This window comes from Anoplophora glabripennis, unplaced genomic scaffold, assembly GCF_000390285.2.
Source record: "Anoplophora glabripennis isolate ALB-LARVAE unplaced genomic scaffold, Agla_2.0 scaffold23, whole genome shotgun sequence".
In the NCBI taxonomy this organism is placed as follows: domain Eukaryota; kingdom Metazoa; phylum Arthropoda; class Insecta; order Coleoptera; family Cerambycidae; genus Anoplophora; species Anoplophora glabripennis.
Genome location: NW_019416624.1, coordinates 1664252 through 1677269, shown reverse-complemented (window position 1 = coordinate 1677269; position 13018 = coordinate 1664252). Strand labels below are relative to the sequence as shown.

At 30.9% G+C, this 13018-nt stretch overlaps 1 protein-coding gene across 1 annotated transcript in view; it reads right to left on the bottom strand.

Annotated features, from left to right (window-relative positions):
• The window catches only part of LOC108904540 (gamma-aminobutyric acid type B receptor subunit 2-like), an 81285-nt gene that overhangs the window by 58928 nt on the left and 9339 nt on the right, over window positions 1-13018 (bottom strand). The window lies entirely within an intron of this gene.

The following is a 13018-nucleotide window of genomic DNA, read 5'->3' as shown; positions in this document are numbered from 1 at the left end:
CCAACTTATCAAGTTTATGAAGCAAATGAATTAAATCGTTGTCGTTTTTACTTACAATTAAATACATAACAAGAAATTGTTTTAATAGTACATGCATAACAACATTCTGTATAAATCAATTAGGATTTCTTGTAGATACAAAATAAACTTAAAATTATTAAAAAATGTTTTATTTCCTTATCGAAACCATTTACTAAGTATATCTTGGCAAATGTCAAAATTTGAAAAATACTATAATATAATAAAATAATAAATAAGAAATTGTCTGTATTTATTTGTGGCATTATAAATGTTATAATTTGGATATTTTGCCATAGTTTGAAGAAAAAAAAACTGGAAAAATAAACCCTTGTACCGATAGGGACAGTCAAGTGTCAATACTGAAAACTTTTGCCTAATAGTGAGATGCCAGAGACATACATCTACATGTATAAGTCTGGTTACGCACTGGAAAAACAAATTTTATGAAACCTCTAGTTTCGTTATCAAAGCAGAAGCGAATTAGAAAAGTACTGAATATTAGTTTTTCGCTACATTTTCTGTTTAACTAAATAATCTGTTCTCAAAAGTATTGACACTTGACTATTCCTATTTGTATAAGGGTTTACTTTTAAAATAATATAATATAGAGGATATAAGTGAGAAGTCGTTTCCATACGATAGATGGCGCTGTAATCAGTTCACAAAGTATAAAGTGTTGCCTACTCATTAGGGGCTAAGTAGTAGTAAGCTTCCAAAACGTTGCGTGGCGCTGTTTCGCGGTTTATTGGCAATATTAGGGACATTTCATTCTACGTTAGTACTATATTTTCTATGGTATACGACACTAAAACAGCTGGATCGTTCATCTGTTGTAGTGCTGGGAATCATATTCGAATAATTTGAATATTCGAATTAGTACTATCTATAAATTCGAATGAGTGTAAATTAAACTATTCGAATAATTAACTATTCGAATAGATAAATAGTCGAATATGACGTCATGCAAACTGAGTTTGCGCTTTAACTTGTCCTAACGTGAACTGCTGCCCCGGTGGCTCCCGCCTCTCTTTCATAAAGTATATCGTCAGGACAGGATAAGTTGTACAATATTACCTATTCCAGCTCTCTTAAAATGCATTTGAACTTTCTACATTTTATAATAGTGTAATATTTGAATTATCTGGATTATTTGAATAATTCGAATATTTTACTACATACCACCTAATTTCGAGCATTTTTTGTATTATTCAAATAATGTAAATATTCGAATATATTCGAATAATTCGAATAATCGAATAAATATTGAAGTAACTATTCGAATACGAAATTTAAAAAATGTCCCAGCCCTAATCTGTTGTCTCATCTACGACATACAAATGAGGATCAATAAGTCCGAAACCGATCTATGTCTGGTGGTGGGTAAAACTGACGAGCGATCCTAGCTGTTATACTAGGTGTTGTGAGTATAATTCAATGCCGGTCGGGGCATATAGCCCGCGTAGTAGTTGTTTCTCGCAACACTGGCAATTTAAAACATATGTTCATTACTGAGATATAATTATTGTTATGCCTTCCCTTGTTGCATCATATGTTTTTGATAAAAAGAAATGGTTAGAGTGTATTAACCAGCTTATTGGAATTCATTAATTTAGTATTACATGATTTTTTATTTATCATTGTTGAGGTTATAAAAGATATATTGTTACTGTAAATTTGTCGCATAATCTTTATATTCTACGTATATGTTGTTAGGTTTTCATATTATTTATTTCAAATAAACCGCTATGCATTGAACATTATATATTTTTCGCAAATAGGCCGTTTGACTTTGTGATTTATATAAAGTAAAAGGCATGTTGAATGACATTTTATTTCAAGATTAATGAATTGCAATATAAATATTCTGGAGACAATTCCTTTACTGCCATTTTTGCGTGCAAATCCATATCGTGTTAAAAAAAGTAATTATTCCTGAAATTAAACAAAAAGTAACTTGTAACATGCAATAACTGAACTTACTTATATAACATTTTCTGTAGCATATTTAATACACTTTAATTGTCTAAATAGTTTGTCATTGAAATAAAATTACAATGTTAAATCAGCTTTTGTACGAAAAGGGGTTTATTTAAAAAATAACTTACCTAAATAAAAATATACATCACAATTTATGTGAAACATACACTTGACTAACAATTTAGTAAGACGAATTTCAAAAGGAAACTTTGTTTTTCTGCTAAATGCAAATGCACTTCTCTTTTGGTATTGAATATATTTACCTACCTACCTATACTCCGCGGTCGAAATTATAAAGAGTGACTAAGACATAATATAAAAACACTATTACCATAATGCGTATAAAATATAAAATGATTTTTATATTTCAATATTATTTATCTTTGTGCCGCTCGCTACGCACATCGATAGAATCTATAATCGTCTAGAGACCGAGTTACACTGAACGTCGATCTATATTCTATCTCTGTCTTTTGCACTTGGTAGGGAATAGGGAAATGCTTTTTTAGTGGGTGTAAACGGACTTGATTTAACCCGTCCTGAGACACGTCATAGCATAAGCGTAGACGAGGGGTCTAATTCCATGGCTATAATAAATTTATAAATTAAAAAAACACAACTGGGACGTTTTAAAATGNCAATTGGGACGTTTTAAAATGCTATAATAATTAAAATGGATCAAAGTGCATGTTATAGTAAACCGTAAAAAATATTAGATGTTATGTTTTATTATTTTTTTTTTCATTATTTTCTATATCTTGTTGCCTTTTACGCAGACACGCCAATGGATTTTCGTTCCCGGCACGCTTCATCCCCCTTACTAGTCCAAAAGCTAGCGATGAATCGCTCTCTATAATTTCTACCGTGGAGTATAGTTTGTATTGGAGTGGAATGAGTAAGCTTTCTAAGATAAGTAAAATATTTGCTCCTGCATAAGTTCTTGTCTCTAATGCTCTGTTGAAAATAATGCTAACCTCCAATTAAAAATTTAATTTTATACTGTAACAATACGATGCACTTAATTAAATTATTTATCTGAAATAAAATACTTGCTACAGCTGAAATATTGAAGAATTACTACAACATTACGTCTTTTCACCTTTAACGTACAGTTCATGTGGCATGTTGCTAAAATGCAACCATTACAAAGAAAAATTATTTTTTTTTACTGCAATCATCATTTGCAAACAACTAAACTTCATTTCATCTTGACCTATTCTACCCTATTAAAATGTCAGTGTTTATAGTTTATTTTCCATCAGATTTTGACTTTTGACGATATAATTTAGTTGCAAATTTGTGAAGAAAAAGAGTTTAGTAAGGTTAGAACACCCGCAAATACTCAACTAAAAAACTGAAATCTGAATAGTCTCATTTTGTTAAAAACATCTGTCTTTTCTGAAAATCTCTTCTAACAGAAACATTGGTAAAAAATAAATTTATAATCGGTTATTCTAAAAACAGATTTCATTGAAATATCTGTAATAATTGGTTATTTCAGAGAAATGAAATAAAAAGTCGTCCAAGAAACTACCTTTGAAATATGATCCATTCGCTTCCGACAATGTGTATTTACTATAAATATCGAAGATTGAAGAAAGTATATTTTTTAATAACCTTTTCTTTGAAATATTATTCATAAAGCGAATGAATTACTCTGTCATAGAGCCATGGATAGCACCAATTTTATAACATGAGAACTATATATAGCTTGAAACAGAATACAAACACATCAGCGTGGCGTAAAATTTGTCTACCTGGTAACTACTTGGAAATATAAGTATTCACATCAATGAACGTGTGCGAACATTACAATGCAAAATCGATATAAAAGACGTAGCAATCTAAAAAAAAGTGTGAATATTTATAGAACAGTATTGACAAAAAGACCATCTCTCAATTGTATTTAAAATAAATAAAATGAAGAAATTGTATTCCACATCAGTAGAGCAAAGAGTGATTTTTATGTCACAATAAAATAGAATATAGTTGTCATATATCCAAACTATATACGGTATAGTGCAAATGATAGGAATAAATCTATCATTTCGTAAATTGGTGACTGAACAAAAATCCGCAGTTCAACAGTTCAACTTTTATTTTTCAAAGTAAGTTCTGAGAGATATTTGTTTTTTTTAATACAAATATGTGTTATGCGATAGCTCTTTTGAAAGGTCTTGTAATTCTTTATTCAACCAATCTCAAAAATTCTAAAATTACAATTATTAACAAATTATGTGAATAATGTAAATAAATTGTCGTTCTTACGTGTTTTTTAAATTTTCCTGTAAAAAATCTAATAAATTTTTACTTGCTGTCATATGTAAAACAAATATTTTCCAAGACGCACTCATAAAAATAAAAATTTCAGGATTTTTGTCCGTAGTCACCCATTTACGAAATAATGTTACTCTTGTAACTAATTAGGCATTAGGCTTCATATTGAGCATAAATAAATTAGAAGTAGTATATCATGTTTCTCACTTCCGTTTTAACAGTGACCCAATTTTCAACATTTAAATGGAACTACTTATCTTTGATGTTTTAGACCACCCTGAATAAAAATCCGTTGAAATTTTGTCCTTAGAAAAATCCTTAATAATGTCTCTATAAAAACGATCGCATGTGACTATGGCTTTAAATTGTAAAATAATGAAATCTAAAATGTTAAAATATTTATTGTTCTTGCTTGTTATTGCCCTTTATTGTTTCATATTTTATTTATTAATTCCCCTCTATCTCGCCAAATCGAAAAACCAAGAGAAATATGCACTACAACACACTTAGAAATCAGAAAATAAAATATGTTTGTACAAATATTTTAGCAAATTAGAGAAAAATCAGTAAAACGCAAGTCTCCTAATTAATAACGAGAAATCAATTTCTCATTGTATCTTCCACTGCAGTGCATCGCAATAGACAAAAAAAAAGATGCCTAGAATACAATAGAATAATATTTTACCCAATTTGTCTTTGTCTCCCCTTATTTTTTTGTGTGGGCTCTTATAAAATTGTTTGTGTTTTAGAAATATTGAAAGTTGATGGTTTCTAAACAGAGTACCATTATTTAAATGAAAGAGGGCAAGGGAAAGAACACTGAAAAAATATTCAAATTATTTCGCTACGCTGCTTTAAGTCAATACTAAAAAGAACCTCACCTAATTGAATTTACTTGCGATTAAACAGATTACCAGCTGTTTAAATAGTAGAGGGCTGATCGTGGGTTCTTTTGTCTATGTAATTCTTCAATCAATACAACACAATTTACAAGGGATGGAGAACAAGGCCCCTTTTCACAATTTTTTTTTTCGTAAAACTGAGTATATTTATTTTAATTTCATTAATACTTTATTCAGAGGAATAACTTGACAATAAAAATATTATTCTTAATTGTTCGTCAAATTTGTAATATTGTATACATTTTTTAATTTAGGATAAACACATTTTCTGTTTGTTTGTGACTAACAATGTCACATTTACATTTAAAAATTCATATCATCTTTTTCTAAATAGATACTATCCCAAACAAATCATATAAAATGTAAAATTTAATTAGAAAAAAAGTTTTGATATATTAAACTTGGTGTTTCTTCGGTATTTTTTTGTGAATATCACTATCTTCACAATACTGTATTTTTTATTTTTTCAAATCTCAAATTTAGATAGATTAGTCATTTTTTTTTCTAAATCAGAGGACAATGTTGAGAATAATTTTACTTACAATTACTAAATGTTCCAGAAAAAACGGAAATGTAGGAAAACAACAACGAAAATACGGGATTATTGATATATTTTATTGAATAATAACAAGTAATTAAAAATATTGAATTTATAAATGTGCAAATTAAATATAAAGTATAATATTGTTTACAATTATTAAGAACTAAATTAATAAAATGTTGCGCTCTATAAAAATTTTACACTTTAAAGCGAAAACTTACGTTTGATTACCTTTAGATAAGATCACCAGCGGTTTGAATAACATTTTAATTTCCTTGGGAGTTACTTATTAAAATTAGACCCTAATATCCCGTCAACGTCTTCAGAATTTTCTAATCGATATTCATAAAATCTAATATTTTTTTTAGTTTTATTAAGTAAAGTATAGAGTGTTCCAAATTAGATGCGATAACATTGCTATTTCAAAAAAATGTCTAATTTTAAAATTCATTTGTCAAATAAAAAATATATAAAATCTAAATCAAAATACTCCAGAAAATCTGCTAATGAAAATTATTATACACTAAATTATGTAACTCTCCCTCAATCTAGTCATCTCTCTCTCCTCTAACGCTGCTATCTTATTGCAATTTTGAAAAACATTGTATATTATTTTTCTGTCGCTACCATAAGTTAGTATTTTTACATTTGTGACCAATATCATCATGAATATTTAAAAACATCGTTGTTAAAAATGGTTATATTATTAGAAGTAGTTTGGAAAATCTGAATTCTTATAATCTCTCTCTAATTAGTATACGGGGTATAATTTTATGTAGAGGTCAGTTTTTTAGGGGTACCTACGTGTTCCCCTGAATACGAATATGAAATCCTTTTATTTTAATCAAAAAATAGTTCAGTTATAATTATTTTTTTAAAATACCTACACTTTAATTCTTTGAGTATTTGTGCTGTAGCATTTTGAAATGCTACTTTTCTTATTTATTCGTTAATTAGGTTTAATGCGCGTATAATTATTAATCACGCTACTTTTAATTTAGTTTATTTCTTCGTTTAGGTATAATCTATGTCATATTTTACTTTTTTCGAATTGCACCTACACGCTCTTCGGCATCGAGTTTTCCTGGTTGCTGCTATTAATAATATTGTCTTAAGTCGTCAATACGTTAGACAACCAACACACCACTTTTAAAAATCGTTGAAATGAGATCCACAAAAAGTGTCCTCTAGGTGTCCTCAGAAAAAATATTTAGCTGGTAGAGATGGACGGGTTTTGGTGAAGTGAAAAGCAATAGGTGGATCTTGATTCATTTTACGGTTTTCCATATTCATGGGATTTGAAAAACCACCCTTTAGTGCTTATACCTGTGTACCGTCGATGTGTCTCTATATCCAGTAGTCTATCTCACAAAAAGTTTTCCGATACGCTTTTCTGTCATTTTTTTGTGCAGAAGTTCAGCCATGATAAATTTCGTTCTATTTTGCTCCAAGATTTATTTTACCTCCGAAGGTAGTTTTGGTTACCTCAATTTAAACCCTTCTACAGAAGGTGAGTTGTAACTAAAAGGCACTTCTTAGTTCATAGTACTTAGGTAATTGTTCTATTTTAGGGTGTTTAGGATAAGTTAGATAAGTTCCAGTATTTCATCTAAGTCCAGCTTCGGTGAAGTATCCACAAAATGTAGCGCTATACGACAGATGAGCGAATGAATATTCTGAAAATTCATTACAAATACGGAGGGTGTGTGGCTGAGACTGTGCGCAAATTACGTGGAATTTTCGGTAGAAGGGACGTCCCGAATGAAAGAACTATGAAAAGAGTAGTTGCCAAATTTTAACAAACATGTTCGATTGCACACAATAAAATAATAAGCCGACCTCGTACTGACCTCCTTCAGCCGAAAATATTGCCAGGGTGAGTGATAGTGTGACGTAAATTCCCATAACCACAAAGGAATAGGAATTGAAACCAGACGACCATTTAACACGTTGGACATCCGTTGATTGGATGTTGGAGAATCAACAAGTGGACGGTGATTTTACTGAAAAATGCATTTTTAGCAATGAGGCGCATTTCCATCTTAGTGGGTATGTGAACAAACAAACTATCGAATTTGGAGCAGAGACAATCCTCGGGTCACTCGAGAACGACCACTGTATATTCAAAGAGCGACAGTGTGGTGTAGATTTTACGCTGGTGGTATAATTAGTCCGTTCTTTTTTTAAATTGAGGTTGGAAATGCAGTGACTGTCAGTGGAGCACGATATCAAGAGATGCTATTGAACTTTTTTGTGGCCTCTTTGAATTGTATGGATTTGGATGATATGTGGTTCCAGCAGGATGATGCTATCTGCCAAACAGCACGTGAAACTGTACACTTGTTACGATAGAAATTTAATGAACGTAACAGTGTGGGCTTCGTAAAGTCCAAAGTTTATTCTGATGAAACGAATACCATTTCTGAATTAAAGGCAGAGACATTCGGAGGATTATCAACGAAATTCAGCTGCAGGTATGCGAAAACGTGATACATAATTTTCTTAAAAGAAGTTGAGTATGACAAATAAGTCGCGGTGGATGTCTATCCGATATCTTCTTTCATATTTAATGGCAATGTTGAAAACATGTAAAAACTGTCAACTTTTTAATAATTAATAAAATCTTTTTTCCTCATATGAAATCCTGCGTTTCTTATGGGACACCCTCTAGTTTCTGATCAAATTGATTTAACTTAATTCTCTTCAATAGCAGGAAATCTGAGGTAATTATTTTTTTCTTGTTTTGACTGAATTATGTGTAAAAATTGTGATTGTTTCCCATAATTTTCATAAATGATCTTAAATAAATATTATATAAAGGAGTTTTCCGTGTATTAACTCAAATAAACAAGAATTTTTACAAAACTTTTAAGTTATACTAATTTTCAGTAGCGGCCTTAACATTGTAATTTTTGAAAACTTTGAACATTGCATTCTACGTAAAATAATCAAGATACCCGAAAATTTTAAGTGAAAATTATTTAAGCAAATAAAATCTATTTATTTTCAATGGCCAGCGACAAATAACTATTTTTGAAAATTGAGAACCTTCAAATCACATATAATTCCAATATTACTGATTACTTTTCCTTTAAATTTTACATGTAGATCGATACTATAAAGGAATTTTGTCAAATTTTAAGTACACATCCCCCGTAATTTTTGAAAAATTAACCCATTTTCACAATTTGAAGAATCATAGAGCTTTTATAAATCAAAAGAACTGCTTCTTGAAGAAAAATGTCTTGTAAAATTAGTTGTAATATTGCTGTCATTCCATATATTTTCCCAAATAAAGTCTCTACTCTTTCATAACTATTCCTGTATAGTTTGTAATTAATAACAACTTAGTTTTAAGTACCGATAAGGGCTTGATTAACTCATCAAATAACTGTACTCACATATATTTGCACACAATCTAATAGAGTGATTAACCAAGTCTTAATCGGTACTAAAAACATTGGAACTAATATATTTACATAACTATTCATAAGTATTCTCTTTATCGTTATCGGATTTATATTTTCTCATGTTCTATATAAGATAAGATCCATCAGTATCCGAAATTAATAATAAAATTACCTGTGACGTATATTGAAGTATAAAGTTAGTACCACTAATGATGTATAAAATGTATAATTTCGAGATATTCACATAGTTAAATAAGTTCCGGAGCATCCTAGATATTTCCTCACTGATTCTGGACAATAACTTGCAGTTATAACTGTTGGATAACTAGCAGCAAAGTTCCCTAATTAACTACTAATTGGTTGCTTGCTGAGAACTCACGTAACTCATATGAATATTCTCGAGCGGACTTAAGGTTAATTAATATTAGCATTCACTGTAGAAGGTACAACACTGTCACTAACTCTAAGACAGAGAGCTCTCTGTCAACTATTTAGAAAAAGAAACAAAGAAGTTATCCATAATCCCTAATGCTTGCTCATAGTCTAAAGAAATTAAAACTTGAAATACACTTTATCTTGCATTAACATCTAGCAATACAACAATCACGGGCCATCTGCGAACCGGAACACTTAGACGAGGAATTGCTTTTAGGGGAAATTGATATGCGAAGAGGAATATCGAATGAGCCATCAGAAAAACGTCAAGATGAAGGGTTGGAACTTCGTGGAACAGCAAATATAAGCACCAACCATCTGACTTAATCTCCAATTTCAGAGATTCTTCAGAAGAGAGCGGTATGCCTCTTAAAACGTCAACCAACAACGTAGTAACCAATCCGGGAATTGATACATTTGAAGAATCTTTAAAGAAATTGATTAAAGGACGATTTTTTAGAATCAGGCAATAATGACACTTTACATCTGTCAAACCAGTTTGAGATTATTCATTTCGTTTTTGGTATCGCTATAGAATGAAATATGTTACGGAACTTTTCATCAAGTGTATGTCCTTGGGACCCCTATTTGATAATATAATTCAATACCAAAAACAAACCAGTATTTCATTTAATCTACAAGTAATAAACTCATAGAAATCTACTTATACATTTCATTTATACTGTCTTTCTTTTCCACTTATATTATTAGTATTTCTCAACCTTATTATTTTCGTCACATTTAAACAACAAAATTCTGTTTTGAATGAAACTATATATCTACAGGCGTAGATATCTATTTTCCTGAATTTAATTTTCTAGTACTTTATTAGAATCAAAGGCTTCCAATGGAAACAAAATAATATCAAGGTAAAAAATATCTGGAGTGTAATGAAATATATTCAGAGGTTTTTGAAAAGAAGTTCTGATTAGTATGAACTTTTATGCTTTACATCCATTTAAATGAGACCGTTTTGAATAGCAGAAAGTAGATCAAAATCCGACGAGCATTCTAATTTAAATTATAATTTGAGTTATGTTCCCAAGAAACGGAACAAATGCCGAACTTTTATAAACTAATTGATGCACAGGAAGAAGTATTAGTCTCTCAATTTCCAGTGTAGTGCATTTGGCAAGCATGATTAGGATAAAAATTCAATCAAGCTTAGAAGAACCCATCGTTATTATTTACACAGGGTGGCCCATCGGGAACTGCGTCGATCGATATCTAGGAAAGAACTGCTCCGAAAAATTTGAAAATTTGGCTACATGGCAACGTCCCTGGGGCGAACACAACTAAAATATCTAGAACTCTCCAGCACTTCCGGTTATACCGGAAATCGACACCAACATCGTTATTGTAAATGGGACACCCTATATATTATTGCATTTTCGATTCTATATGAAATTTGAGGGTCACTTTATTAAATTTTCCCTATACCTAGGAGTTATAGTTTTTTAGATATTAATTTTTAAAGAAAAAATTTGACAGATGCAAGAGTTCGCGGAGATGCTAGTAACTCTTTTCAGGAGCGTGATGTCAAGTGGATTTCTGGTACCTGTAAAGAGCATAGGTAGCACTACATTATGGTATACCAACAAATTAAAACATTTAATACTAGGTGTTTCATTTTTGCTGTTACATTTTTATAACTTCAAACAGCTATAACTTTGTTAACTTAAATAAAACACCCTGTATTTTTTTACCCTGTTGTTTGCAGATTGAAATTTCTTTTCAAATCATTGTTAGGGTTGCCGGATATTTGCAATTCTCTATTTTTTGACACTTTTTCTCGTATCAGACCTGTTGTCAAATTGGTCATAACCAGAAACACTCCAAAACAATTAAAATAACATTTGTCAAGTTAATTGTCAAATTATTGTCTGTAATAGTTTCTGCTGAAAATTTAAATAAAACTGCCTGGGGATCATTTAAATTATACTTATGAGGATTATTTTAATTTGTTTATTTATGGAAAATGTGACAAAGTAATTTCAAGTACAGGTAGAGAATCTGCTACTTTTTTCCATAAATAACAAACAAATTAAAATAATCCTCATAAGTATAATTTAATCGATCCTCAGGCATTTTTATTTAAATTTTTAGTAAAAACTATTGGTAAATGTCAAGTTATTTTAATTGTTTTGGAGTGTTTCTGGTCATGGACAATTTGACAACAGGTCTGATACGAGTAAAAGTGTCAAAAAATAGAGAATTGCAAATATCCCTAAAAGTAGTAATGGCCTAAAAGTAATAACAATGCTTATTTGGATTGAAAGGAAATTTCAATCTGCATACGACAGGGTAAAAAGATTCAGGGTTAAGTTAACAAAGTTATCAAAATGTAACAGCAAAAATAAAACACATAGTAAATGTTTTAATTTGTTGGTATACCATAATTTAGCGTTACCTATACCCTTTACAGGTACCAAAAATCTGCATGATATAATGCTCCTGAAAAGAGTTACTAGCATCTCCGCGGACCCTTGCATCTGTCAAATTTTTTCTTTAAAAATTAATATCTCAAAATCCATAACTCCTAGGTATAGGGAATATTTAATAAAGCGACCCTCAAATTTCACGTAGAATCCGAAAATGCAGTAAACCCATTTAAAATAAAGTTGGTGTCGACTTCCGGTCTAACCGAAAGTGCTGGAAAGTTCTAGATATTTTAGTTGTGTTCACCCTAGGGACATTGCCATGTTGCCAAATTTTCAAATTTTTCGGAGCAATACTTTCCTAGATATCGATCGACACAGTTCCCGGTGGGCCACCTTGTATTTCTTAGAAATGAAGGCGGAAACTCAAAGACCGAAAATACCCTTAAAGAAGTTTTTACGAGGAAATATTTTCTTTCCGGTGAAGAAATCGCAGATCCTGACCTGATTGATAATAAATTGTAATGCATTTCTTAGAATTATATAATTATCTCTAGTATGGCGTATAGAGAATAGGCCAGTTTTGGTGGTTTTAAAGCTTCGTCCCTTGCTGATATTTAAAGTATCATAGTTTTTCGGATTGATATGCCTTGGTCTGTGTACCAGGTCGTCGCCATACGTTACAGGCTTACATTGCACTTGTTTTCGGACTAGGCTCTGTGGAGGATGGCCTGCTGTTAGAATACCCATTGCCCAGACCCCCTAATGTTCATTTCAATTCTTATTGTTCATTTAGTATACACTGAAATTTTTATTTGATAGTTGAGTAAACATAATTAATAATTTTAATTGGAAATGAAAAATGTAATCCGCGACTCCTATTGGCTATTTCTCCAACCTGTTGAATGTTGAATTTGCACCGAACGCGAGGAAAATATTTGCAAAATCGGCACGTAACAGAAAAGTGATGCCTGCACTTTTTTCTCTGATTTTCGAAAGAACAATCTTCACCGCTTCACCCGCTAAACCCGATTTTTGCATCCGCTTTACCCGCTGCACACGAACATTTGATAAGCG